Source organism: Sapajus apella, unplaced genomic scaffold (genome assembly GCF_009761245.1).
Source record: "Sapajus apella isolate SASKATOON/1434 unplaced genomic scaffold, GSC_monkey_1.0 scaffold79, whole genome shotgun sequence".
Lineage (NCBI taxonomy): Eukaryota > Metazoa > Chordata > Mammalia > Primates > Cebidae > Sapajus > Sapajus apella.
In genome coordinates this window covers 65,936-92,249 of record NW_022437019.1, presented here as the reverse complement: position 1 = coordinate 92,249, position 26,314 = coordinate 65,936, and the positions used below count along the sequence as shown (strand labels likewise).

At 47.7% G+C, this 26,314-nt stretch overlaps 1 long non-coding RNA gene across 1 annotated transcript; it reads right to left on the bottom strand.

Moving 5' to 3' along the window:
• Nucleotides 1–3,090: 3,090 nt before the first annotated feature.
• Nucleotides 3,091–9,743, bottom strand: LOC116533066. Its single transcript, XR_004261068.1, has 3 exons — nucleotides 9,665–9,743; nucleotides 8,503–8,507; nucleotides 3,091–3,101 (listed from the first exon to the last, which is right to left on the bottom strand). It is a non-coding gene; the product is annotated as an uncharacterized LOC116533066 (long non-coding RNA).
• Between the last annotated feature and the right edge of the window lie 16,571 nt (nucleotides 9,744–26,314).

The window sequence follows — 26,314 nt, the reverse complement described above, 5'->3', positions numbered from 1 at the left end:
GAACAGAGCTGGGAAAGAGTTGTCGTGGGCATGGGGAGTATGTGAGGTCATACGCTGTTCCTGGCTCACGGAGGTGACCCATGATTGTCGCTGCAGTGATGACTGTCACCCCTACTGTTACTGTGCTGTTACTGATCTCAGCCCTTCCTTTAACTGACCCCTTCCCTGGTCTCGTAGATGAGGGTCCAGCCTGCCTCATGGATCCCAGAATTTGCTCACTGTCACTGCCGGGAACGTCCAGGCAGGATCCAGTCCCACTCGTAGGAGAGGAAGGCAAAGGGCGCTGTCCCTCCAGCCCCTTCCCTCCCCTCCCGCAGGACAAATCCTCCTGCCTTACTCCATCTGCAGATGCTGGCAAAGCCGGTTCCAGCCCTTGCCTCTGAGGCAGGGAAAGAGATTCCAATTAAGACTTATGGAAAGTGGCCTCATTTTACAAGCAATTGGGTTGTGAATCGAAGCGGGCGTTAAGGTTTACAAGCTAGACTGGCGAAGGAGCCAGCAGACCTTGCTGCCACTGCCTGTCAGGAGGCATCTTCCCCAGTTACTCAACAGTTGTGTGGAATGTGTGAGAAGCCAGCACAGATCCTGCCCTCCACACCTGGCGGTGGAAGAAATGCCCATTCATTTATCTTCTTAAAACCAAGGATGGGCTGTGGGAGGGCACAGGAGCACCTCTCTCCTGACAGGCTTTCCCCTTCTCTATGCGAGAATCTGGGGGATTTAGGTGATGCCGAGAAAATGGGGAAAGAAATCACATTCAGAGACCTCAGCTCACAGCTGGGATCCCCACGCAGCTGAGACATCTCCAGGAAATCACTTGGGTTCAATGGCGGAACTTACCACTTCAAGCTGTCACCTGGTGGGAGAGGGTGGTGGCCGGTAGTAACAAGTTCTCCCGACTGGATCCAAGCAGAGAGAAGACCTCCTCATTTCCTTCTCAGCCAAGCCCACGGGGGCCCTGGAAGACAGAGGTTGCTGGGGCACCCAGGGTCTACTTGGGCTGAGCTCCCCAGACCTGGTGCAAGGAAGCCAGGCATTCCCGCCAAGGCTCTGCCACTTACCCAGCAGGACTCATGAGCTCAGCACCTTTCTGGACTTGAGGAGATGGCTCTGTTTTTGCCCTTTGCCCTCCATGCTTCCTCCTGCCTCTACCTCCCCACTGACAGCTGCCTCTGCCATCCCCTGGGACATCCCACTCTCTTCTCAAAGGCTCAGGCCTGAGAGGCTGCTGGTGGGCAGATTCCATCTCATGGCTGAGCTGTTTGGTCTCAATGGCATTTTCTCTCTCTCTCTCTCTCTCTCAGTCTCTCTCTCTTTTTTTCTTTTCCAAATTGAGCCATCTTCTTATAGTTGAGGTTTTCATATAAAAAAGCAAGTTGCTGGGTTCTCTTTAAAAGTAGGGCAATCTGGCGGTTCTGGGCTTGTGCAGAAACAATTAGATAGAGCTAAAAACAGAGGCTTTTGATAAAGCCTGAGCTCCCAACAGTCAAAGGACTTATCACCCCTTTAAAAAAAAACCCTTCCTGTGCTCATTTATATCAACTCCTGCCCTTGCAGACATGTATTGTAGGTTTTAACTAGAAACAAGAGGATTAGCTTTATTTAAACAGCAAAACTGCTTAAATGAGATAATATGTGTATTTGGAATGGCGCCTGGCACCTAACCTAATCCTTAGTTAATATTTATTGTGCAAATGATCTCGATTATTAAAAAGACAGGCCAGCTGGACACAACAAGAATACTATCTCAGAGCTGGCACTTGAGGGCTCAGTAGAATATTCATGGCTTGGGGAGGGGCGCTGTGATATGAGCCCACATAATCAGAGAAGTTCAGATGGGACATGAGAACCACGTGGTAGCCTAAATCCAGAGAGACTAAAGCTGGGCTCAGGCTCTGAAGCTGTCAAGTGTTCATTTCTGGAAATTAGAAAGTGATGGCGTGTTATCCCAAGAGACCCCTGGGACAGCATGCAGTGAGCAACCATTCACAGAGACCACCTTGAACCAGGCTCTTTCCCTACATTTTGTTATTATATCCTCACTACAAACTTGTGAGGTGGAAATTAATATCCCCATTTTACAGATGGGTAAACTATCTAGTGAGAGTGACAGATATTATTGAAATGACCACAAGAATAAATATAAATGAGATAAATTCTCTCTGAAGGAAAGGAATAGGGATTTACAAAGGTATAAGGCAAAAAAAAATGGGCCTGGTCTAAGTGATGAGGGAGTGTTTCTTTAAAGAAGTGACATTTAAGCTGAGGTCTGAGGGATTAAAGGAGTGTTACATAGGAGAAGATTGGGCAGGAGGGAAATATTCTCCATGGCTCTCAATCCCAGATGCACACTTGAACCACTTGAGGTTCACACACACAAAGAAAGTATCATGACCTGGTACAGTCTCAGTCTAATCAAATCAGTAGAACCCAGGTACCAATGTTTTTATTTTTATTTTATTTATTTATTTATTTATTTATTTTGAGACAGAGTCTTGCTCTGTGACCCAGGCTGGAGTGCAGTGGTGTGATCTTGGCTCACTGCAACTTCCTCCTCCTGGGTTCAAGTGATTTTTCTGCCTTGGCTTCCTGAGTAGCTGGGACTACAGCCACCACCATCACATCTGGCTAATTTTTGTATTTTTAGTAGAGGTGGGTTTCACGTTGTTGGCCAGGCTGGTCTCAAACCCCTGGCCTCAGGTGATCCACCCACCTTGGCCTCCCAAAGTGCTGGGATTACAGATGTGAGCCACCACATCCCACTGGTACCAATGGTTTTAAAAGCTTCATGGTTGAACCACTGAAATGAAACAAAAAGTAAATCCAGAGCTCATGCAGTCTAGCAAAACAGTAGCCATTAATAGCTCTTGAGTAAACAGAGTAGATGCTCAGTAATCATGAGCAGGTAGCCCAACAGCATCCTTGTCATCACCACTGCCTCTGCCTCCTCAAGATCATTTGGTAGCCTAAGTCCAATGTCAAAGGAATAAAGAAAACCCGCCTCTGTTGAGGGCTTGCTATGCATCATGCACTATGCTAAAGTCCTCATTTTGTTTCATTTAACCCTTACCAAAACCCTTATTATTTTACAGATGAGGACACTGAGGCTTAGAACAAGGCACCAATTTGCCCAGGATTTCACAGCTCGTCAGGGCAGTGGGGGACCGTCTTTCAGGCCCACCTGGCTATAGAGACCGCAGTCTTTCCCAGTCTCCACGCACAGCGGCCTCCTGCCCACTTTAGCCCCCATTTCCCAGCCCGAATGCCTTGATTGGGCCGCATTGCTTTGGCCTGGCCACAAAAAGGGTTTTGCAGATTTGTGCCCACTTTTCTTACCACGGTTAAGAAAAAGGACCAAAGTTGAACCAAGCTCTCTAGGTTCAAATCCTACTTACTGGTTGTGGGACCCCAAACTATTTGTGGAACTTCTTTGAGCCTCAATTTTTTGTTTTCTATAACATGAGAATACTATCCGTACCTCCCTCATACATTTCTTATGAAGATTAAGTACGTATGTGTTAAGATTCATATTGACAATTACGCATGCATGCATATACATACAAGGTTAAGTATGTGTGTGAGCACACACATTTAGAATACGGCATGAAATATAGTCAGTGTTCAGTTAATGACAAGTACTGTTAATATTATCCTATGGGCTGGAGTGAGAGGGCCGCTGGGGTTTTGCTTTCCAGCCCCCAATCCGGCGGCATCCTGGCTAGGGTATCATCACAGCCCTCCTAGGAGACCATGATAGGGAACTGTAAGAGCACTCAGGTGAAGGTAGGATGTGCACCAGGGAAGCTCAGGGGGAAGCTGCTGTCTTTCCTGGTCCCTGAAGACCAGGAGCAGCAGCCAGGGACCTGGGTTGACAGGGAAGTGCAGGGGGTGGTTGAAGGGTAAGATGATTATCAACCTCCTCTAAAAACAAGCTGGGGCTTGGTGCGGTGGCTCATGCCTGTAATCCCAGCACTTTGGGAGGTTGAGGTAGGTGAATCAGCTGAGGTTAGGAGTTCCAGACCAGCCTGGCTAATATGGTCCCTACTAAAAATACAAAAATTAGACAGGCATGGTGGCGCAAGTCTGTAATCCCAGCTACTCAGGAGGCTGAGGCAGGAGAATCGCTTGAAACCGGGAGAAGGTTGCAGTGAGCCAAGATGGCACCACTGCACTGGGGGACAGAGAGAGACTTCATCTCAATAAATAAAATACAGGATGGAAGGGAGTGCCCAGCTCTCAGTCAGCTGCCGGCCCACGGCCTTGGACACCACTGATGTAGACTTGTCTGGGCTGGGGCAGAAGGGGGCCAGCGTAAGGTCTTCAGACAATTCCCTGCATCCCCCACCCACCCAGTGGCCTGGATTGAGGCCCGCCCAGCCCAGGGAGCCAGCCCCGGCCAGCTGCAGCCAGTACCACTGATGACCAGCAGAGGGCAGCACAGGCCAGCACAGGCTGGCTTTTTCTTGGTGAAATTTTGCTACAACGTGTTAGCCTCTTGGGTTTAGCGTCTCCCTGTTCTTCCTCTGCAGGCCGGGGAAGTCCTGGACATGATCACAGGCACCCTGCCTCATCCTCATCCCCAAATTCTGAGGTCTTTCTGAAGTGTGTTAGCATATTTCAGAGCTTCACTGCAAACCAGAAACGGGACTTTGAACTCACATTCCAGAGCAGAGAGCCCCAGGGCATGTAGGTGCAGAGAGCACACCCCCAAACCTCCTCATCTGGAGAGCAGGGCTGGAAGGGACGTTTTTGGGGCTTTTTTGCAAGCTCACCGGGAGCCAGGTGAGCTATCTGCCCTTGCCATTCTCTCCCAGGAGGAGGAAGTGTCAGACGATGCTGAAGGTGCGGGCTCTGGAAGGGAACGGGGCTGTGCTTAAGCCTGCCTTGTTACGGGATTATGGACAAGCCTTCTCTAACCTCTGTGGAGTCGTGGATAAAATCCGTACCCCAAGGGGTTATAGGAGAACTAAGTGAAGGACCGCATGCACAGAGCCCAGCAAGGTGCTCAGGAAGCCAAGCAATTGTTTTTCAGGTTACATCTTGAGGAGACCACCCAGAGGACCTTTTTCCAAGGACCAGTACCCAGAATTTCTCTCCCTTTCCTACATCATTTGCTTTCACGCACAGGGAGGCCAGCACTGCCTGAGCCAGGCCATCCCTTTCTTAAGCCAGGGCCTGAAAACTGCTGCAGGGGTGCTCCCTTGATCTCCATCGGACACCCCCATGCCTGCCCACTACTACCATAGCCATTCATTGACCAAGCCCCTGCCCTCATCCCAATCTTTTGTCAAGTACACATGCATCTTCAAGCCACCCTACAGGACTGTGGAGCGGAGAAGGTGCGGGGCTGAGTGCCTACCTTTCCACAAGCTCTCCAGGGGGTTCTGAGGTCCATGGAATCAAACAGCCACCACTCTAGGCAATGAGATGGGGAAATAGTATTCTAAAACAATTAATGTAGGCCCATGAAGGGGGCAGGAGAGCTATTATGCAAATTCTGGCTATTCAAGGTTATTCATGTGCAGGAGAGACTGTAGACGCTGGGTAAAGGATGCCCACAATATTAGGCAGTCAGAAGGCTGCCCTGCAGGGCCTGTTTCTGCTAGGCCTGGTGAGCAGAAAGGTCTCAGGGACAGCTTTAGAGGATGACAGGCCTCTTGCTGGGTCAGAGGGCACAGCTGCCAAGACTGAGGCCAGAACTAGGAAGATCCACCCGTCCGGCTCAGTGGTTCTCAATCTTGGGTCAGCACTGGAATCCCCAGGAGAGTTCACGGAAACCTCAAGAGCCACTGGCTCCGCCCCCAGAGCTGACCTCAGTAAATCTGAGATGAGGCCAGAGAAACTGCATTTCAACAAATTGCCCGGTGCTGAAGCATGTGTGCATGCGTGCGTGTGTGCGTGCGTGCCTGTGTGTGTTCCCGTTTTCTGCTTTCTGCAGTGTTTCAGCTCAGACTTCCTGACGGGGGGCCCTTTCTTGGTCAGAGGCCCAGTCTAAACCTAGAATAGCAATATATGCTCAGGTCTTTGGAGCATGCAAGCCTTCTCAAGGCCGTTGTTTCCAGGTCCCATAACAGCCCCATAAGCTGGTTTTAAAAGTGCAGCTAGGGGAAAATATTTCTTCCCTCATCCATCAGTAGGTTCATGGCTGAGGCACCTGTAACAAAAGACAGATTCACAAGAGAAAAGCGTACCAAGTAATTTAAGTTTTGTGTGACATGGCAGCCTTTAGAAATGAAGACCCAAAGAAACAGGGAAATCTGTGTGATTTTTTTGCTGTCTGATGAAGAAGCAGGTAACTGGAGAAGTATAACTGGACAAGGCGGTATGATTTGATGTGATGATCTAGGTGGCATTTAGAAGGCCTGTTTGTTCAGATTCTTCTCTGCATCCCTGCATCTTCATGGAGAAGGATTTTCCTTTCCTGTGGGTCCTCTTTTTTTTTTTCTTTTTTTTTTTTTTGAGACGGGGTTTCACTCTTGTTACCCACACTGGAGTGCAGTGGCACGATCTCGGCTCACCGCAACCTCCGCCTCCTGGGTTCAGGCAATTCTCCTGCCTCAGCCTCCCCAGTAGCTGGGACTACAGGCACACGCCACCATGCCCAGCTAATTTTTGTATTTTTAGTAGAGACAGAGTTTCACCATGTTGACCAGGATGGTCTCAATCTCTTGACCTCGTGATCCACCCGCCTCGGCTTCCCAAAGTGCTGGGATTATAGGTGTGAGCCACCGCGCCCGTCCGGGAAGGCACCTCTTAAAGGAAGGTCTCATGCCCCACTTGAGGAGAAGGTCAGGAATTTCTTTTATGGCCTGCTTCAGGGGAGAAGGGCAGGAGAAGGTCAGAGAGTGACCTTCCCGCTGTTGCGCTTTTCTCAAATGCCAAGGTGGCAGATCTGGGACTGTGTGTCCAGAACTCCATCACATCCATGGCCGTCTGCGTGACTGCCACCCACGGCCACAAATGTGTATTGACTTGTAAGATCCACAAAATGAACCGTCAAATCTGAGCTCGCCCCCACTTGAGAGACCCAGAGATGAGCCAAGAGACAGGATGCAACCTTCCCAAGGGAGCAGAGCCAAGATTTGAACCAGGGCTGTTAGGTCCATGAGCAAGGGCTTGAAATCCCGTGCAGCACAGGCATCTCCCTCAGCAGGCTCAGCGACAGGAGCTCCACTGGCCCACTGGCCAGAGCAGAATGGACCCTCCCCTTCAAAGCGGGACTTGAGCCCTGAGCAGCCACTCTGGACAGGGTCCACGGAGAAAGGCGATCCTCCGGTCCGCCATGCTTCCTCTGATCTCTTTGCTCTCTCAGATGGAACTGCAAGAAGATCCCAAATCATCCAGGTCTCCCCTACTTCTGGGCCTTTGCTCAGCCTTCAGAGCAGCACAGCGGTGATCTCCTGTGTCCCTCAGCCCCGAGCCATCAGCACATGACCCAACAAACCTGGGGCCACCAAGAAAAGCTCCTTCCCCAGATTTAGCTCTGAGACCAGTCACCCAATTTCACACCTGATTTCATACCCTCTGTCCCTCCGCAGACCCCCTGCCTGCTCCCCACTGTCCTTCCGGGCACCAGCCTCGGTATTTCCAGAAACGCATGCAGAGGTTCAAGGCTTGGAGGACTGCTTCATCAACAGGCTCTGGAAGGCTCTCTGACCCTGGTGGAATTTGGCTATCTCTGTCCGTCCAGATGTTACTTAAGCCCCGAACCTGCCCCCATTGTTAGCGGCTTCTTCCCACACAGGCTGTCGCCCCCTTCTCCCTCAGCCTTGACCCCAGGCCAGCGCTGAGCTTTTCCCGACAGTCCCTTGGGTTACTGTAGATGAGGCTCTAGTGTTCAAACTCTGGCTTGAGCTCAGAGCAGGGCCCACTCTGGGCTTGAAAGTACCTTATGTGGGGACAGCAGGCCACACTGGAGGGGTGAGAGGGTCTCCTGGCCCAGGCTGAGGAGCTGGCCCAGAGGCAGCCCTAGCCTCCTTGCCACTCCCCTGAAATCAATTCCTCATCGGAGGGAACTTTCTAAAATAAAATGTTTAAAATTGCCACAGACCTGCCCGGCTTAAAGCCTTTGCAAGACTGCCCTCGGCCCCAGCATGAAACCCAAGCTCCTCTCCTTCCTGGCTGCCAAGGCCTCAGGCCACTTGCCCACCCCACCAGCCTCACCACAACCCCTTAGCCTTCCCCTCTCTTGGGGCAGGGCAGGGTAGGGCAAGGGAGGGGGAGCTACACTACGTTCTAAAGTCAACCTGTACTTTTTCTTACCCCCAAGCCATTGTTCAGCCTCCTCCCTTGGTCTAGAACACTCTGTGTATCTGACTTCTACATGTTTCTTCCTTCAGGAAGCCCTCCCTGATGCCCCATCCCCCCTCCAAGGAGTGCCCAGCATCCGGAGCACCCTGCAGCACATCGTGTGCTGGAATCCTCCCTATCGTACTTCCCTGTCCTTGGACACTGCATGTGGGCCTGTCAATACGCCACCTAGACCCCTCGGGTGCCTTTCACCATTTCTCAGCACTCTTCACCTGGCTTCTGTGAGTTTTTGCTTCTAAGAGTCTATTGGGAAGAAAATATTCCCTCTGTATCAACCTAGATCCTAGTCGTGGGGTGGAGGGCTGCAAATTAACTGACAATGGACAGATTCACAGGAGAAAAAAATCAGTTGTGCTCACTTGCCTGGGAAGACTGAACAGCTGGGAATCAGGGCTACTATATCCACTTAATAAACCCTGAGAAGCTCGTGGGGTTAGGGCTGCTGTGGGGGCTCAGGAACCAATCAGAAGCTTTCAACGTTCACCTCCCATGCCCGGCTCCCGGACCCCATGCGGCCAGATGCAAGCAGGAAGGAGACTTTAATTTCACAAATTGCAGCATTTATGAAGCTCGGCAGGCCACCTGGCAGGTAGGCACCAGTGAGGGACAAGGGCCCCAGGCTGGGCTGCCTTCCAGGCAGGTCCCCTGGGCACGGGCCACTGCAGCTAGCTCCTGCAGTGTATCAGGAGAGCCCGGCACTATGTGGGAGGCGGGGAGGGGCGGGGCGCAGAGCTCAGCATCCGCCCACCTGGTGCTGCGCTGCCGCTCTACAAGTAGGAGGCTGGATGCCTGCTGGGCAGAAGGCGGAGTCCACCCTGACCACTTTGTGGGACTCATCCTCTCCAGCCTTGGGGGCAATGGCAGGCCGCTGTGAAGCGTGCGCCAGCCTGAGGACCCCTCAGCCTCCCTACTCCCAGGTCGAACCTAAAGGAGCAGGCCTGGCAAGTCCCTAAGGCTTCCAGGGACGTTGCCCTCCCCAGGCTTGGCAGTGCCAGCCCACAATTCAGTCATAGGACACCAGGTGGGCTCCTTTCTTGCGGGCCTGGGGCAGGCTGCTGAGAAGAAATGGGCTCGCAGCCTGGAAGGGGCTTAGAGCCTGGAGGAGTGGCCCATCCCTTCCTTCATACAACCAGGGTATGGCTGGCTATCCACAGGCGGCCATCCTGAAGCTACGGGCTGAGTTCTGTCTTCCCCAAACTCACATGCTGAAGGCCTAACCCACGGGACCTTGGAGTGGGACTGTATTTGGAGATAGGGCCTTTAAAGGGGTAATTATATTAAAGGGATGTCGTTAGGGTAAGCCCTCATCCAATATGACTGGTATCTTTGTGAGAAGAGAATAAGACATAAACACACACAGAGGTAAGACCATGTGAAGACTCAGAAGGAAGGCTGCCGTCTGCAAGCCAAGGAGAGAGGCCTCAGGGGAAACCACCTTCATCTCAGACTTCCAAGCTCCTGAACTGGGAGGATATGAATTTTCGTTTAAGCTGCCCCATCTGCTGCACCTTGTGATATCAACCTGAGCAAACCAATGCACATGGGCCCTGATAGCTAAACAGAAAAGTGCGATAAGGCCATTTAAATCACAAATACACAGTGGGGGTGCCCAGATCCCAGAGCAGGGTCTCAGTTATTTCACACATCACAAAACTGAGGGTGCTGAGGGAGGGGACCTCCCGAGGCCACACAACAACTTACAGGAAATGTGGAACAGAAGGAAATGGATTCCCAGGGGAGGGCTCTTGCCTGACTCCCTCCCAGGAGAGCGTCAGAAGGTTTCCAGGAGCATGAGGGTGCTGAGACCACAAATGGAGGTTCTTTCGTGGCTGAGTAACGGAGTAGAAGCCAGACAAGTATGACATGTGATCCCTCTTGACAGAATTAGAACACAGCGACGTGGAGTTCATGTCATGCCCCTATCCCAGATTTGTGATGGAAACTTGAACCTCACCCACTTATCTCTGAAGTGTAGAAACTTACAGTCCCTACCTCCAGGGAGAGTTGGGGGTTAAACGCTATAGTGATGTACAAGTCTGTAAGCTGTAAGGCAATGGAAAAATGGAGGGTTTGTCCTTGGATGAAGCTCGCACCCTGGACAGCATGGAGAACCCAGGAGTCAGGTGGGGCTGCTGGCTCACAGGTATTCTCTCCCTCTGGCTCAGTGCCCTGGTTCCCACTGCCCCGTCTGAGCTCCTCATTTCTGTGCTCTCTGTTCTTGCTTCTCTCCCTCCGTCTGTCATCCCCCTCTTTGCCAGTGATCAGACGTGACCATGGGTGACAGACATGAATTGTAGTCTGCACCCTCAGGTGTGCAAGAAACATGGCTCCTTTTAGTCCCTAGAACTAAACTCTATTTTCAGTTTTGCGTTGATGTTCCTCCAGATGCCCTCCCAGGCCAGCAGGGCCTCTGCACTGGCAGGGTTGGTATCAGAACGCAAAGCCCCTTTCATGCATCCACGTTTGCACAATCGCACACAGATCTGTCTAAAATCGAACTAGTAGGAAGCAGTGAGAACTTGGTGCTTTGTAAAGAGGCTTTGTGATTCAGATAACAGGGCTAGCTCCAGGGAGTGTGGAACAAATGAGCCCCCTGAGGGCACAGACACCTCAGAGCCTGTGTATCTCCGGTGTTGGGAAGGGGTGAGGAGAGGCCGTTTGTGAGCCTCTGGCGCCCGTGTACCCACCTGCAGGGTTTGTATCTGTGTGCACATTCTACCTCGGTGTGTGGCCGGTGATCAGTGGTGCTTCTTTCTCAGCCAGGGATTCAGGGGGGAGACTGAGAAATCAAGGAGGCAAGAGGTATCTGCAGCCCTGGAGCCCACTCCAGGAACCATCACAGGGCTTGGCTCCTGAAAGAAAATGCAATCTGAAAGAATGAACAATTGTTGACTGCTGCACACTGCAATAAGCATAGCTGCTACTCTATCCAGCAAGAGGAAGCCACTACTCAGCGCTCCAGCCAAGGTTGTTCTCAAGCTTCTGTCCATCTCAAACCTTTATGGAGCACCCTCGCCCACTGTCCTGTGCAGTGCCTAAGAGTGCACCTTGGAGTCAAATCCCATCCACAGCCTCGGATGAGCTGTGAGGCCCTTGGTCAATCCCATTCCCTAGTGCCTTGCAAAGGAGACAGCGTTGCAAAGACCCCAGGGTCTTTGCCCAGGGGGCAGAGTCCTTTCGGAGATCAGAGAAACGGCCACATAGCTGGGAGCCTTTGTGAAACTGGAGAGATCACCAGGGCCAGATCCTCAGGGGCCCAGGGGCCCTGGAAAGGAATCTGGTCTTGTTCCTAGAAATGATGGCACTAATTATTTGACTTTGTTCAAGTCCCTGTCCTGTTCTGAGCTTCAGTTTTCTTGTCTGCATAGGGCTCTGGACAGAACCATCCAGGATCCACCCTGACCCTGGGTCTTCACGCCAGGTTGAGCAGAGATGGGCCTCATTCTGCAGGCAGAATGAGTGTCTCCGGGAAAGGCCTTCCAGCTCCACCCTGCCCTGTCTGGCTCTGGGGACCACATAGGACTCTCAAGACACCTGGTCACTACACTCAGGAGCTTCCCATTTCTGCCAAGAAAATCTGGAGAAGACATAGTCCCATTTGAGTCATGACATGTCCTCAACAGCACCTTCTAGAGTGGAGACCTTTTTGCTGCTGTGAGAGGGGCTCATGCAGAATGATATTTTCAGTCTAGGCATGTTTCACACGGAGGAGAACTCAGGACAGGGGACAAGAATGGAGGCAGGAACTCAATCTGTTAGAACAAGTTTTCAGATGTGGTTATGTTTCAGGGATGTAGAATCCTGTGCCTTCTGGAATTCTGAGATTGAAGACAATCCCGGAAAACAGGCCTGGCAGGCCCTGGAATCAACCCCAGGCCTATTTGGATAGGGGATTCTGGGGTCCTGGTACCCAGAGCCCGGTCTAGACAGAAGGAGGCAGTGCGCTCTGGGTGGGCAAACCCACCTTGGCCCTTTCCCTACCCTCATCCTGTGGGGAGGGGCTCAGCGAGTGCAGGGTCAGAAGGGGTCTAAAGCAGGGGTTGCATGGTAGGCGCCCCTCTTGTCCAGACCCAAGAGTGGCTCAGATCACCACCTAGGCACAGCTGGGTGATGAGTATGGGCAGCTGGATTTTGTTGCCACATAAAAATGCCTCATTCCTCCTGGCCCTGAAGTGACTATTTACTGAAAGAGGCAACCCTACTGAATCACAACCTGCTATTTATTACACAGTCAGTGAACATCCTACAGTTCCAATGCATGAGAAGGCTTGGAAACCAAATCAACCTTGGGAAAAGGAAATGCAGAGGCCAAGGTCAAAACCGATCCATGGAAGTGGGAAGAAAGCAGGGCTGGTCTCACCAGTAGAGAGATGGCCATGTAAAGTAGTGAGCCTCCTGTGGAAGGAGTATTCAAGAACAGGTAGAATGGCTATTTCTTAGGGGTTTTGTAGAAAGGATTCCTTGCACACAAAGGTACATGATTCTACATCCCTGGAGCATAACTAGGCCAGAAAACTTGTTGTAATAGATTGCATTCCTGCCACCACGCCTGTCCTCGTCCAGAGTTCTCCTCTGTGTGAAACATGACTAGACTGACAGAATCATTCCGTGTAAGCCCCTCTCACAGCAGCAAAAAGATCTGCACCCTTGAAGATGCTGTTGAGGACATCTCATGATGCAAATGAAGCAGCTGCTTGCAGGAGCCCTGGAGGGGCCTGGGCAGCAAGGCTGCGGTGCCCACAGCCATGTGCCTCTCCAGAAACGGGTAGGAAGTAGAAGGAAGAGAAAGGGAGTCAGGTCCGGGGCAGGGGTAGGAGTTAGGGTCTGCTTTCTCTACACTGCCAGGTTCTGATGAGGACCTCCCAGGAGGGTGAAAATCTGCAAACCCAAATGGTTAAGAAGATATATCTGTTAATGTAGAACATGTTATATTTACTAAGTAATTGACTTGATTTGTAACTTTAAGTATGCAGACATGGTAAGTGGACCTCAATATTAGTTTCCTGTTGCCACTGGAACAAATGACCGAAACTTAGCACCTTCAAACACACCTTTATCATCTTACATTTCTGGAGGTCAGAAATCCAAAATAAGTCTCCCTGGGCTGAATCCGGGTGTTGGCAGAGTGGCGTTCCTTCTGGGGTCCTGGGGGAAGCCTGTTTCTTTGCCTTTTCCAGTGTGTAGATGCTGAATCCATTCTTTGGCTCATGACCCCTTCCTGAGTCTTCAAAGCCAGCAGTGTCAGGCCGAGTCTTTCTCAGACTGCCACCTCTGTTCTCTCTCTTGTGCCTCCCTGTGTCATTTATCAAGACCCAGGGGATTCCACAGGCCTACCCAGATAGCCCAGGGTCATCTGCCCGCTAAAGTTGGCTGACTGGCAACCTCAATCCCATCTGCATCTGCCATGACCCCCGCCATGCAAGGTGACATACAGGCACAGGGATGAGGAGGTGGACGTCTTCACAGGGCCATTATTGTGTCCACCACAGCCTCCATTTGGATTCTTGTCCCAACCCTTACAAAAATGAGGCATATAATTTGTTGAATTCTGAATAAAATGCTACCAGTGACTAGGAGTTATTTTTTCTTTAAAAAAATAAAAACTTCTCCCCCAGGTCTGGTTTCCTTTAGACTTCAGGACTGTGTACCTGAGAAGATCTGTGGGCGTGAGTGTTTATGTGATTATCTGGACATAATCAGATTTCTGATTGACGTTGTTGTATTACTTTGGCTGCAGATGCAGTAGCCTGAGAGCAGGAATAAAACCCCCTCCAGCTCTCTCAGTCCACCCTTTGCAGAGGGAGAATTGAATTGGGGCCACATGACAGGAAGCACTAATCCTCAGTCCACACAAATCCTCACTTTCCAATTATTTCCATGGAAGTCATGAAAGAGCACTCCGTTGGGCATTATTAATTCATTTTTTCATCAATTCAGCAAGTATTGATTGGGCACCTACCCTGTGCCAGTGAGGTTGGAAATACAAGGGTGATGAACAGGGTACGTGTGCCTGGCCCTCACTGGCCAGCTCTGCCGCTGCAGGCAGGAGCTTTCCTTCCTGTGGGCCCCTGGGTTTTATAATCACAGGAGCACACAGACATCCAGCACAGAGCCCCGTTATGGGGGCGGGGTCCGGCCTGCCTCCTTCACTGTTGTCTCCCAGTGCCTCAGATGCACAGCAGGTGCTCATTCCTTGAATGAATGATCCTTCCTGATCAGAGAGTTAATGACTGTATCAGGCCAACCAGAAAAGCAGGGGACAGCCAAGAGGAGACCTGGCCAGCCCCTGCCACTGTGGCTGTGAGTGAGAGGATTTCGGATCTCGTGAGGTGGATTCCTGGGGCAGCTGCTGCTGCTTACAAAGTGCTTTGCTGGTATTTATTAAGCCACCCAGCTCCCTTCCAAGTTTCCTGTTGTTACCATTCTCACTATGCAAATGAAGAAACTGAGGTACTGAGGTGAAACTTGCTGAAGACCACACAGCTAGTAAGTGTCAGAGCTTGGATGTGAACCTGAATGCTCACTGAGGAGAGAACAGCTCGCCTCTTTCCCTCAAGGGCACATATTCAGTCTTCATCCAGCAGCAATTAACGTCTCCCTTCCCACTATCCCCCGCTCACTTTCCATCTGCAGAGATCTCCTTGGGTCTAAATTATCAGGGCCTACAGCCAGGCCATGCTAACGAGGTTGGAGAAGGTGAAAGGGTTGAATTGGGCAACATTGTTCCTTTAATCTAACTCTTTCACCCTAATTCATCACTGCACTCTGCTCCCTCCCTTGGGTGAAGAAAGTTTGAATTGCCCAGCATCCGGGAAGTTTGTGCTAAGTCAAGGGAAATTGCCACACTGCTGTCTGTTTTGTGCAGTCCTCCGTAAGCATGCAGCCTGACCTGGAGAAATTGACAGTTTAAAACGCGTGGGGCAGCTCCCGCCCCACTCTTTACTACCCTTGAGCTCGCTCTAAGCAGTAGCCAGTCGATACTGTGGCCCAGGAGGTCTCCCTGCAGCTCGGCCATCAGTCATTACCTTTACTGGCAGCACAGGAACAGAACAGGGGATGTTCTCCCCTTTTATTTTGTGTGTGGTGAAAAGGCTTAGAAAACTCTGCACCTAGAAAAATCCATTTCTGAAGGCTGCTGTTGTTGAGCAGTGCAGTGAGATGGGTTTGAAGCAGTGGACTCTTTCATAGGCTATGTGAATGTGGGCAAGTTGCATTTTCTCTCTGAGTTCTCTGGGCTCAAGTCTTGCTTTGGGTAATTTGTGCACTAACCTTTGACCTTGCTGACAAAAAGAAAAAACAAAATCGCAGTGCTGGGGACAGCTCCTGACACTCTACCTCCTCTACTTCTTCTTTTTTAGATAGAGGGTTTTGCTGTTGCCCAGGCTGAAGTACATTGGCGCGATCATAGCTTACTGCAGCCTTGAACTCCTGGTCGCAAGCAATCCTCCCGCCTCAACCTCCCTAGTAGGTAGGACTACAGGCCTGAACTTCTATTTTTATTTATTTATTTTGCTGATCTGGAACTCCTGGGCTCAAGCAATCCTCCTGCCTTGGCCTCCCAAAGTGCTGGGATTACAGGCATGAGCCACTACACCCAGCCTCAACTTCTCCCACTTTTAGCTTCTCCCCAGTTCTTGGTGAGGCAGGACCTGCCACGTGTCCAGATCTCCATTTGTCCCCAGCAATCTACCAAATGGTTTAACTGGATCCTCACGTCACTCCCCAGGGATCCTGTGAAAAGGCTTGTGAACCCCCCGGCTCCAGGTCCTGACTGAACTGCATTTCTTCTCTCTACATGCCCAAAGAGTAATAGGTGTTTCTGCACTAAGCGGTGGCTTAAATTAGGTTTATTTTCATTCTTCAGATGTCTCTCCCGTTTGACGTTTCACCCCTTGAAGCCCAGGTGAATCTCCACCTTCTAATTCATATGAATATTCCTTGTGCCTGACGTCACGCCTTGCTCACAGAGTAGGAATTCAAAGATTTGACTTGAATTCCCATTTGGGAATCCAGATAAAACCTGAGAAAGCTCCTACTGCAAGAGAGAAGCACACCACAAAGGGGCTAAGGGGAAGAATTGGGAGGGGGACATTCGTTGACCCCAATGACTGAATTTGGGTCAAATGACAGGACCGCGGGCACTCACATGTTCAAGTCACATTTAGGAATCTTTCTGTTTTCTTTATGAAGCAGACCCCACCTCTCATCGTAAAGCTGGAATGCCACATTCCCTCTGTCCCAGCCTCTCTTGCAGCTGTGATGTGCGTAAATGACCTAGAACCAGTCGATCAAACCCTTCTACCCCAGAGCTTGAGTGGGAAGTCATGGCTTGAAGAATCAGGAACCACACAGGACTCCGTTTGTGCAGGGAGTGGCACCAGGTGCTTGGAACCTAGCTCCCAGGGGCAGCACCGAGAATTCAGCCTCAGTAATGTTGGCCACACAGGCCACCATACCAGTGCCAGCGACCAAGACAGGGGTGTCTTCACAGGGCCAGTTTCACCATGTTATTCCATAGGCGGCTCCTGGCCCATAGCCCCCGAGTTGGTTTTAGTTTCTCAGAGATTCAGTGAGCCGACTAATGTCACTTAATCAATCCCCTTTCTGCGTGGATGAGCCAGGCTCAGTGTTTGTTGCTTACAAATGAGACCTCGACTGAGACAAGTTGTCATGAGTTTCCAGTTGAAGTCATCCTATTCCCTCTCACTTTGAGGCCTTCGCAGGTGTCATTTCTTCCACCTGGAGCAGGCATTCACCCTCCATTTGCTACTGGATGACTCCTACCCATTCATCCAAGAGTCAGGCTTGAAGGCTCCTCCCCTGAGAAGCCCTCCCAGATCACCCCAAATCTGGGCTCCCACACCACCCTGGATGTTCCTCTTCATAGCACCCTGACCCCAGATTTTACTGTTTATTTCTGTGTTTCCTCATTACTCTGTGAGCTGCATGAGAAAAGAAGTGCCTCTATTTCATCATGGCTGGTAGTTGTTAGTGTAGTTGTCCAGCCTATTGATATTGTTGTTGAATGGATGGAACCACCTTAGGCCAGAGCAATCCCCCACTATCATTGCCTGGCAGCATGGGCAGCTTCAGTTTTTGGACTCAGGACAACGGCCCTGTTCCAGAAAACCCCAAAATAGAGTTACCTCATTTCACTTCTACCAGAATGTCTTGTACATCTGTTGTATGCCAGGCCCCATGTCCTCTTATGCCCACATCCCAGATCCCGCAGGTAGAAACACTCACATTGCTGCGCTCCTTCTTCTCTGCCCCGCCGTGGAGGCCCTGCGGGCTTGGAGGAGTGACTGCTTGCTCTCTGGGAGAAGCGTGGGCTGCAAGCCCCTTGAGTGGGCAGGTTGCCATGGTGATGCTAATGGAGTTGCCTGAGGAACACTGACCACCAAAAGGAACAATTACCAGAGAAGGGTCATTTCTTTAGCAATTTTCAGGAATGGGTAAGATAAAAAGCCACAAGTGAAAAGGCATTGCAAACCAATAATAGTGTAGGAGCTGGTCTGACCCGACCCAAGGCCTGTTTCCCACCCCTCTCTCGTCCCCTCTGATTGTAGCAAATAAAGCCATACTTTTCAGTGATTTATAACTGTTCAAAAATAGCTCATTTTCATACCTCCTTTTGTCTACCCAGCACCCATTATATACCATGTCTTAATAGATACTTAAAATATACTCTATAATTGGGAAAACAAATTTATAAGATAATTTTTCCTATATTACATATATGAGGATACTGAGGCTCAGGGAATGTGAGGGACCCGTGTAGGGCTACACAGCTGGGAAGTACATTGAGCAGTTTGCTTGATGCTTAATTCAAGGAAGCGAATTCTCTTTGTGCAGTTAACATCATCACAATGGCAACTGCAGTGTCTCCATGAGAAAGTATTCTTGGAAATGAGACACTAGCCCTCTCCTCTCTCATCTACACAGTATCCTATTGCCTTCTATTTAGAAGAGAGGTACTGAGTTGGTTCATTCATTCACTCTCCATTTGTTCATTCATACACATCTAATGAACTCAAACTTCTAGGGCAAAACCAGCAAGCCCCGTACTGGACACTGGACTCAAAGTTAGCACGCTTGCAAAGTAAGAGGAGCTTCCCCATAGTTACTGAGCTTCTAGCTCTTCGTCCCAACTCCTGAAAAGTAGCTGTCCACTTCCAAACTATGCTTCGGCACCTGACATTGCCACCCTGAGCTCCTCACACCCTTGGAGCACAGTTTTGTGAGGCCCAGATGAGCACAGTGTGCAGGGTAGAGCCTGGCACTTGCAGGGCTCCAAGAAACCCAGAGGGAAATGGCACAGGTCCTGAATCCGGCTGCTCAGGGCTGAACTGCCCCACTTAGCAGCTGGATGATGAGCAAATTGCTCGGCCTCTCTGTGCGTCAGTTTCCTCACCTACAACCTGGACTAAAAAAAAGAAACACCTACTCCATAGGATCATTGTCATGATACAACACAATAATCCACATAAGGAACTTAGAACAGCGCAGCTATGTGTGTTAAATGCTGAGTGCACATCAGCTGGGATTAGAAGTAGCAGCATTGCCAGGTGCTCTTAAGCAATGGGTCAGCTCTTTCTGCGCTACCTCCTTTGCAGTTTCTTCTCCTGCTTTGATAACTAGAAGCAGTTGTATAGGGCCTGGGGTCTCTAATCACAAGTCAAGATGTCCAGTTCAGCCACTCCTGTCTGTCTCCCTTTCTTACAGTCACTCTGTAGGTGTGTCTTGTGTAGAACATAAATCAGACCATGGCACTCCCTAACTGGAAACCCTTCTGTGGCTCCCCATTACTCACCATAGGTTAAATTCCACCCAGACTCCTCTGAAGGGCTGGCGGGGTCTCCTGTGGTCTAGCTCCCACCTGCTGTCCACCCTCACCCCTCATTCCTACCCTGTAAACCCCTCGTAGCTCTCAGATCTCAAGAATTAAAGCTTTGACCCAGTTGTTCCCACTACCCCCATCCCCGATCCCTAGAAGCACTTTCCCCTTTCTCTTTTCTGGCCAACTTCAAGGCTCCTTGAAGGCTTGGCTTTTGCAGAACGTCCCCTCTGGCCACACAGGATCCCTTCCATTTTGTGGCTGACAACATCCTTCAGATTGCAAGCTGAGCACTCATAATACCCCATCACGACAATCTCCCCTGCAAGGCCAGGGGCTTTGAGAGGGCACGATGGTGGTTGACACGTTTGGTGCTCCAACCCCATCACCTGACACTTGCCATAGAGAAGGTGCTTAATATTTAGAAGAGCGTGGGTGATTATCAAGAGCATGGATATGAAGAAGGGAATCATGACCTTGAAAAAGGACCAGATGAAGGGAGCTGGCCTGGTCCTCATGGCCAGGCCCGTATGGTTTCCTGTTAAACAATTTCACAGAACATTGACATCACACAAGGCTACTCTGACTGTGTTGGAGCAAGACAAAATCGAGAGCACTTCATAGTCATGTCTGAATACAGACAAAACATGAACATTATCCAAGCACGAAAATGATCAGACATCCCGCTTTTTTAGCTAATCGGAGTGACACCAAGAACAATGTTAGCCCTGCACAAGTCCTTCTACCTTAGAGATAAGATTACAGGTACCCAATTATAGAATTACTCCTACTGCCTGATGGTGTCCAACTGAGCCCTCCGTAGTCACCTAACACAAGCCCGCATCCTTTCATGAGTCCTTCCTGACACCCTCTCACAAAGACCCCTCACTGTTCCCCACAGCACACAGTCTCCTTGCTGCAATGAGCCAATAAACCCAGTTCTGTTCAGCTGCAGGTGTGTTCCTGGTCTTTTTCTAAAGGGCATTGACACCATCCAGTTCCCAGAAACCTGAACTTCCAAAACAACAACAAAAAAACTAATCAGTTTCTGTAAACTTATTGATAGTGAGAAATGTATTTCTGATAGGGAGTACCAGTTGGAGTGGACAACCTTGAACATTCTAGATGTTTTCTGGAGAGATGCTTCAGCTTCCCCTCCATTTTGTGTGTGTGGTGTGTACGTGTGTATGTGTGTGTGTGTGTGCAGGGAAAGGATGCAAGCTTTGCTGTCCTGGGTATCCGTGACTGGGCATGTCTCATCTGGAGGGGCCTCAGCTAACATTCCTTGAGAAAAGAATGTTACAATTGGATGATGACATCTGCTTCCAGAGGTAAGAGCATGCAGCATGGAGCAGACGCTGTCTATCCCAGGAGCTGCCCTGCCCAGGCCTGAGCTAGTGGCTATTGTCATGGAGTGGTAACCGTCTGCAAGGCCATCCTCAAAAGTCCTGCTGATATCACTCCAATCCATGGACACCCCTGTGACTCCATCTCTATTCCTCGGGCCTACTTCCCATGGAAAGACACGTGGTTGGTGGCATTGGGGACTGAGAACAGAACAGATTCAGGCTTTGAGTGTGGATCAGACACACACTGTGTGGTGCTTGCATCACTTCTGACAGTGGTTGGGTAATGGGACGAATCACCCAATAGAGACAGAATGCCAACAGATGTTAGTTGAAGAAGATGATTAATCTCTTTCTTCAAACACTCAGAGAATCTTTATTGGCAAGATTAAAGTCAAAGTAAGTCTTCTCCGTAGCAACCAGAAAGCGCCTGGTGTGTGTGGCTGCAGAATCCAATATGAAACTCAGATGATGAAGGTGGCAATGGGCACCTCCGATCGTCCATCGTAAATTTCTGCCTGGAATGCGGGATGGGCCTTATAAACGTCAGCAAAAGCTAGTGACAGTTCCAGAGAGGGATGTTAGGCCAGGCCTGATGGATGAGGAGGTTTCATTTAAGGGCTCCTGTCACTTCCCATCTTCAGGCCAAGCTGACATCCATGGCTGTAAAATTGTCACCCTTCTCCTTTTCCTCTCAGGAAAGCAAAACTTCTTTATGACACTTTTGATCAAATCTGTCTTTCCCCACTTCTCTCTCCACCCCACTCCTTCTGCCTTTATCCTGACAAAGAAGCTAACTGTTACCCTGTCAGTTATTTATCTAAGTTATTTCTTGATGAAATTGCAAATATAATTGAATTTTCTGAAAGCCAGGAATTCAAATGAGGCGACAACAGAGGAAACAGCGTGATTAAGGAATTGTTATTCATTCGCTGTACATCATTACCACCCAGAATTCATCGCCAGATCATTCACAGATGGAGTCGCTGAACTATGATTATATTTTAGAAAATGAAAGGGGACAAATCTAAAAAGGCAGTAAAACAAATTAGAAGCCTTCTTGAGGAACAGGATTATTACTGATTAAGTGTATTTTGCATCAGAAATGTGCTAGTACTTTGGCAGTTTAAATTACATGTCCGTGCAGTCAACATTTTTGCTGGTCTCAAAATTCTTTGTTATTTTGGTCTTCTAATCACATTCCTCTTCACCCTCCAAATTGACGATTTGAAAGAACATTAGAGATGATCTTTCCTGAAGGAGCATTTGCTCTCAAAATGCATTTACGCTCAGTAGCCAATAAAAGGATATCTCCACTTAGTGTCTCAATTTAACTTTAAAGGAAAGTTGTCTTATTAGGGAAGTGGCCTCTATGTCAATTAATGGTCTTTGTCGCATCTTCAATGTGCTGGTTTAGTGCTGAAGGATTGGGAAAGGCAGTCTGCACATCACGCAGCCACCATACGAATGAAGAAAACAGGTGCACTTCCAGGCGCTATTTAGCAGGGGTACCACATTCCTGGTTCCAGTTTCCTTTTTAGAAAATCTGAAAGTAACTTTGGGGCATGTCTTTTGAGGACCACTCCAACACAAGTAGTGGACAGACCCTAAATTAATTGCCGATAAGCTTTGCCTTCTGGTATTTACACCTTTGTGGAATAAGCGCCACTTGAAGGTAGATGAGATCTGTGACTTGCTTCTAACCAGCAGAATATGGCAGAGGTGACGGGGCATTACCTCTGTGATTACATTCCATCATGTGGCTCTTTTATGCTGGAAGACTCATGCTAGAGATTCTCCTTGCTAACTTGACAAAGTATGTAACCATGATGAAGACTTCCAGGTGAAAAGGTCTGTGGGAAGTCCCTAGGTGATAAGATTGGCATCCAACAAACAGCCAACAAGATACAGGCATCCCTGGTTCTACAGACACAGAAAATGAATTCTGCCAACATCATGAGTAAGCCTGGAACCAGATTCTTCGCAGGTTGAGCCTGACAAATAAAATACAGACCAGACCTTGATTGCAGTCTTGTGAGAGCTGGAGAAAAGGATACAAACAGTGTTCATCCTTCTGACCCACAGAGACTGTCACATAATAAAGACATGTTAGTTGTTACGCCACTTAGAAAACCATTACAGTGGCTCAGGAAGGTTGGCTAACTCCAGATTTCAATCCATTCATAGGAAAGCAAGATTTATTCCTAGAAAAAGAGCTTATACCTTGCAAAAAGAGGAAAAAAGTCCTGCAGTTTTAGAAGGTCATTTCTCACCACACCCAAATTTCTTTAAAATTCTGGAAAAAGTGCATTTGTTTTCATGGTTGACTCAAGGAAATGAGTATAATTAACTCAGAAAAGTGGGAGGGACAAATTAAATTTTGGTATCCATACAGGGAACTTCTTCCAAGTTATAACAAATAATGTCAGAAAAGGAGATTGGCATTGAATGTAATAAAGGACTAGAGGAGTGTATCTAAACCTGAAGCAAATTCCGACAAGTGGCCTTGACCTAAAATGTTTGCATCCTGCCAGAGACCCTTACTTATAAGTCAGGAGATACCTGATGCCCAGGAGAACTGGTTTTTGTGCTCTGCCTTACATGAAACTGGAATTAAGGATGTAGGTTAGAAGTTTAGAAAACTTCTTGATGACCGTCATGGAAAGATATCAAACTTCACCTGGTAAAACTATGAAATATTGCCTGTCGATTTCTAAGAAAAGTGAATAGGAAGTTGGAAATGTTTCAGAATTGAGAATGTTTTTATATAAGTAGAACTCTTTAAGCTATATAATTCTGAAATCTGTGTGACAGAATTCTGTGTAAACATAAAGAACTAGTTATTTTTATAGCTTATCTAGTCCGTGCGTTCATTTGATGTTTCTATTTTTACTTCTACCCTCACTACGAAGTTGAATGAAGGTTAAAAGAATATTGTTCTTAAAAAAAGAAGAGATAAACCTGGAGTGGCTATTGCAATATTAAGCAAATGGATTTTAAAACAAAAATGTTACTACAGATAAAAAGGGATATTTTATAATAATAAAAGTGTCAAAATATCAGGAAGATACCACAATTATAAACAAATATGCTCCTAATAATAGAATTTCAAAATACATAAAACAAAAACTGACAAAGCTGAAGGGATAAACAGACAGTTCAGCAATATTTAGAAACTTCAATACCTCACCTTCAATAATGGATAGAACAACTGGACAAATGATCAACAAGAAAATAGAATATTTTAACAAAGCTGTATACCAACTAGACCTAATAGGCATCTATAGAATAATCCACCCAACAACAGAAGCATACATTTTTTTTTTTTTTTTTGAGACGGAGTCTTACTCTGTTGCCCAGGCTGGAGTGCAGTGGTGTGATCATGGCTCACTGCAGGCTCAACCTCCCAGACTCAGGTGATCCACGTGCCTCAGCTTCCCAAAGTGCTGGAATTACAGGCACAAGCTGCATGCCTGGCCCACATATTCTTCTTAAGCACACATCAAACATCCCATAGAATAGACCATATGCTAGGTCACAAAAGAAGCTGCAATAATTTAAAAGAACAGAAATTAGTGTACACAATATGTTTCTCGGCCACAAAGAATAAAATTAGAAAGAACTTTTGGAAACTCACAAGTATACATAAATTAACATACCATAAATAACCAATTGGTCAAAGAAGAAATCAGAAAATAAATGAGAAAATGCTTTGAGATGAATGAAAATTAAGACACAACATATAAAAACTTATGCAATACAGCTAAAACAATGGTTAGAGGGAAATTTACAGCTCTAAGTACCTACATTAAAAATGAAAAGAGTTACCCTGTTGGTGGGAGTGTAAATTAGTTCAACCATTGTGGAAGACAGTGTGGCAAATCCTCAAGGATTTAGAACCAGAAATACCATTTGACCCAGAAATACCATTTGACCCAGCAATCCCATTACTGGGTATATACCCAAAGAATTATAAATAATTCTACTATAAAGATGCATGCACACATATGTTTATTGTAGCACTATGTACGATAGCAAAGACTTTGAACAAACGCAAATGCCCATCAATGATAGACTAGATAAAGAAAATGTAGTACATACACACCATGGAATACCATGCAGTCATAAAAAAAAATGAGTTTATGTCCTTTGCAAGGACATGGATGAAGGTGGAAGCCATCATTCTCAGCAAACTAATACAGGAACAGAAAACCAAATACCACATGTTCTCACTCATAAGTGGGAGTTGAACAATAAGGCACATGAACACACGGAGGGGAACAACACACACTTGGGCCTGTTGGGGACTGGGAGACAATGGGAGGGAGGGCATCAAGACAAATACCTAATGCATGCGGGGCTTAAAACCTAGATGATGTGTTGATAGGAGCAGCAAACCACCAAGGCGCATGTATATCTATGTAACAAACCTGCATGTTCTGCACATGTATCCCAGAACCTAAAGTAATATTTAAAAAAAAAAAAAAAGATCTCATGTCAATAACCTAAATTTCTATCTTAACACACTAGGGGAAAAGGGGTAAGCTAATCCTAAAGCAAACAGAAGGAAGACAAGTAAGATTAAAATAAAAAAAGATCTCATGTCAATAACCTAAATTTCTACCTTAACACATTAGGGGAAAAGGGGCAAACTAATCCTAAAGCAAGCAGAAGGAAGACAATAATAAAAGTGGAAATTAATGAAATTGAGCACAGAAAAACAACAGGGAATATCAATGAAACCAAAAAGTGATTCTTGTCTTCTTTATTTCTCTTTCTTTTTTGTTTTCTTTTTTTTTCCTGAGGCAAAGTCTAGTTCTGTCACCCAGGCTAGAGTGCAGTGGCCCAACCACAGCTCACTGCAGCCTCTATCTCCTGGAATTAAGTGATCCTCCTAACTCAGACTCTTGAGTAGCTGGGACCACAGGAGTGTACCACCAGGTCCAGCTAATGTTTTTAACATTTTGTAGAGATGAGGTTTCCCTATGTTGTCCAAGCTGGTCTCAAATTCCTGGGCACAAGAAATCCTCCTGCCTCAGCATCCCAAAATGCTGAGCCACCACACCCAGCTGTTTCTTTCAAAAGATGAGCAAAAGTGGCAAGCTGTTAGTTAAACTGACCAAGAGAAAAAGAATACTTAAATTACTGTAATCAGGAATGAATGAGTGAACATTACTACCAACCTCATAGATACAAAAAGTATAAGGAAATACAATGAGCCAACAATATGCCAACAAATTAAATTACAAATGAAATGGACAAATTCTTAGAAAGACACTAATTGCAAAAACTGACCTAAGTAGAAATAGAATATCTAAATAGGTATTTTTAAAAGATATTGAAGCTGAGAGCTGAAAAAACATGAAAAACACTTCTAAACATTAGCTTAGGCAAGGATTTCATAACCAAGAACCCAAAGCAAATGCAATGAAAACAAAGATAAATAGCTGGGACTTAGTTAAACTAAAAGCTTTTGGACAGCAAAAGGAACAGTGAGCCGAGTGAATAGACAAGTCTCAGAGTGGGAGAAAATTTTCAGTCTATACATCTGACAAAGGACTAATATCCAGAATCTACAATAAACTCAAACAAATTAGCAGGAAAAAAACAAATAATCTCATCAAAAATTGGTCTAAGAACATAGATAGACAATTCTCAAAAGAAGATATATAAATGGCCAAGAAACATGAAAAAATGTTCAACATCAGTAATGATCAGGGAAACGCAAATCAAAACCACAGCACAATACCACCTCAGTCCTGCAAGAATGTCCATACTCAAAAAATCAAAACAAAACAAAAAGAGATGTTGGCATGGATGC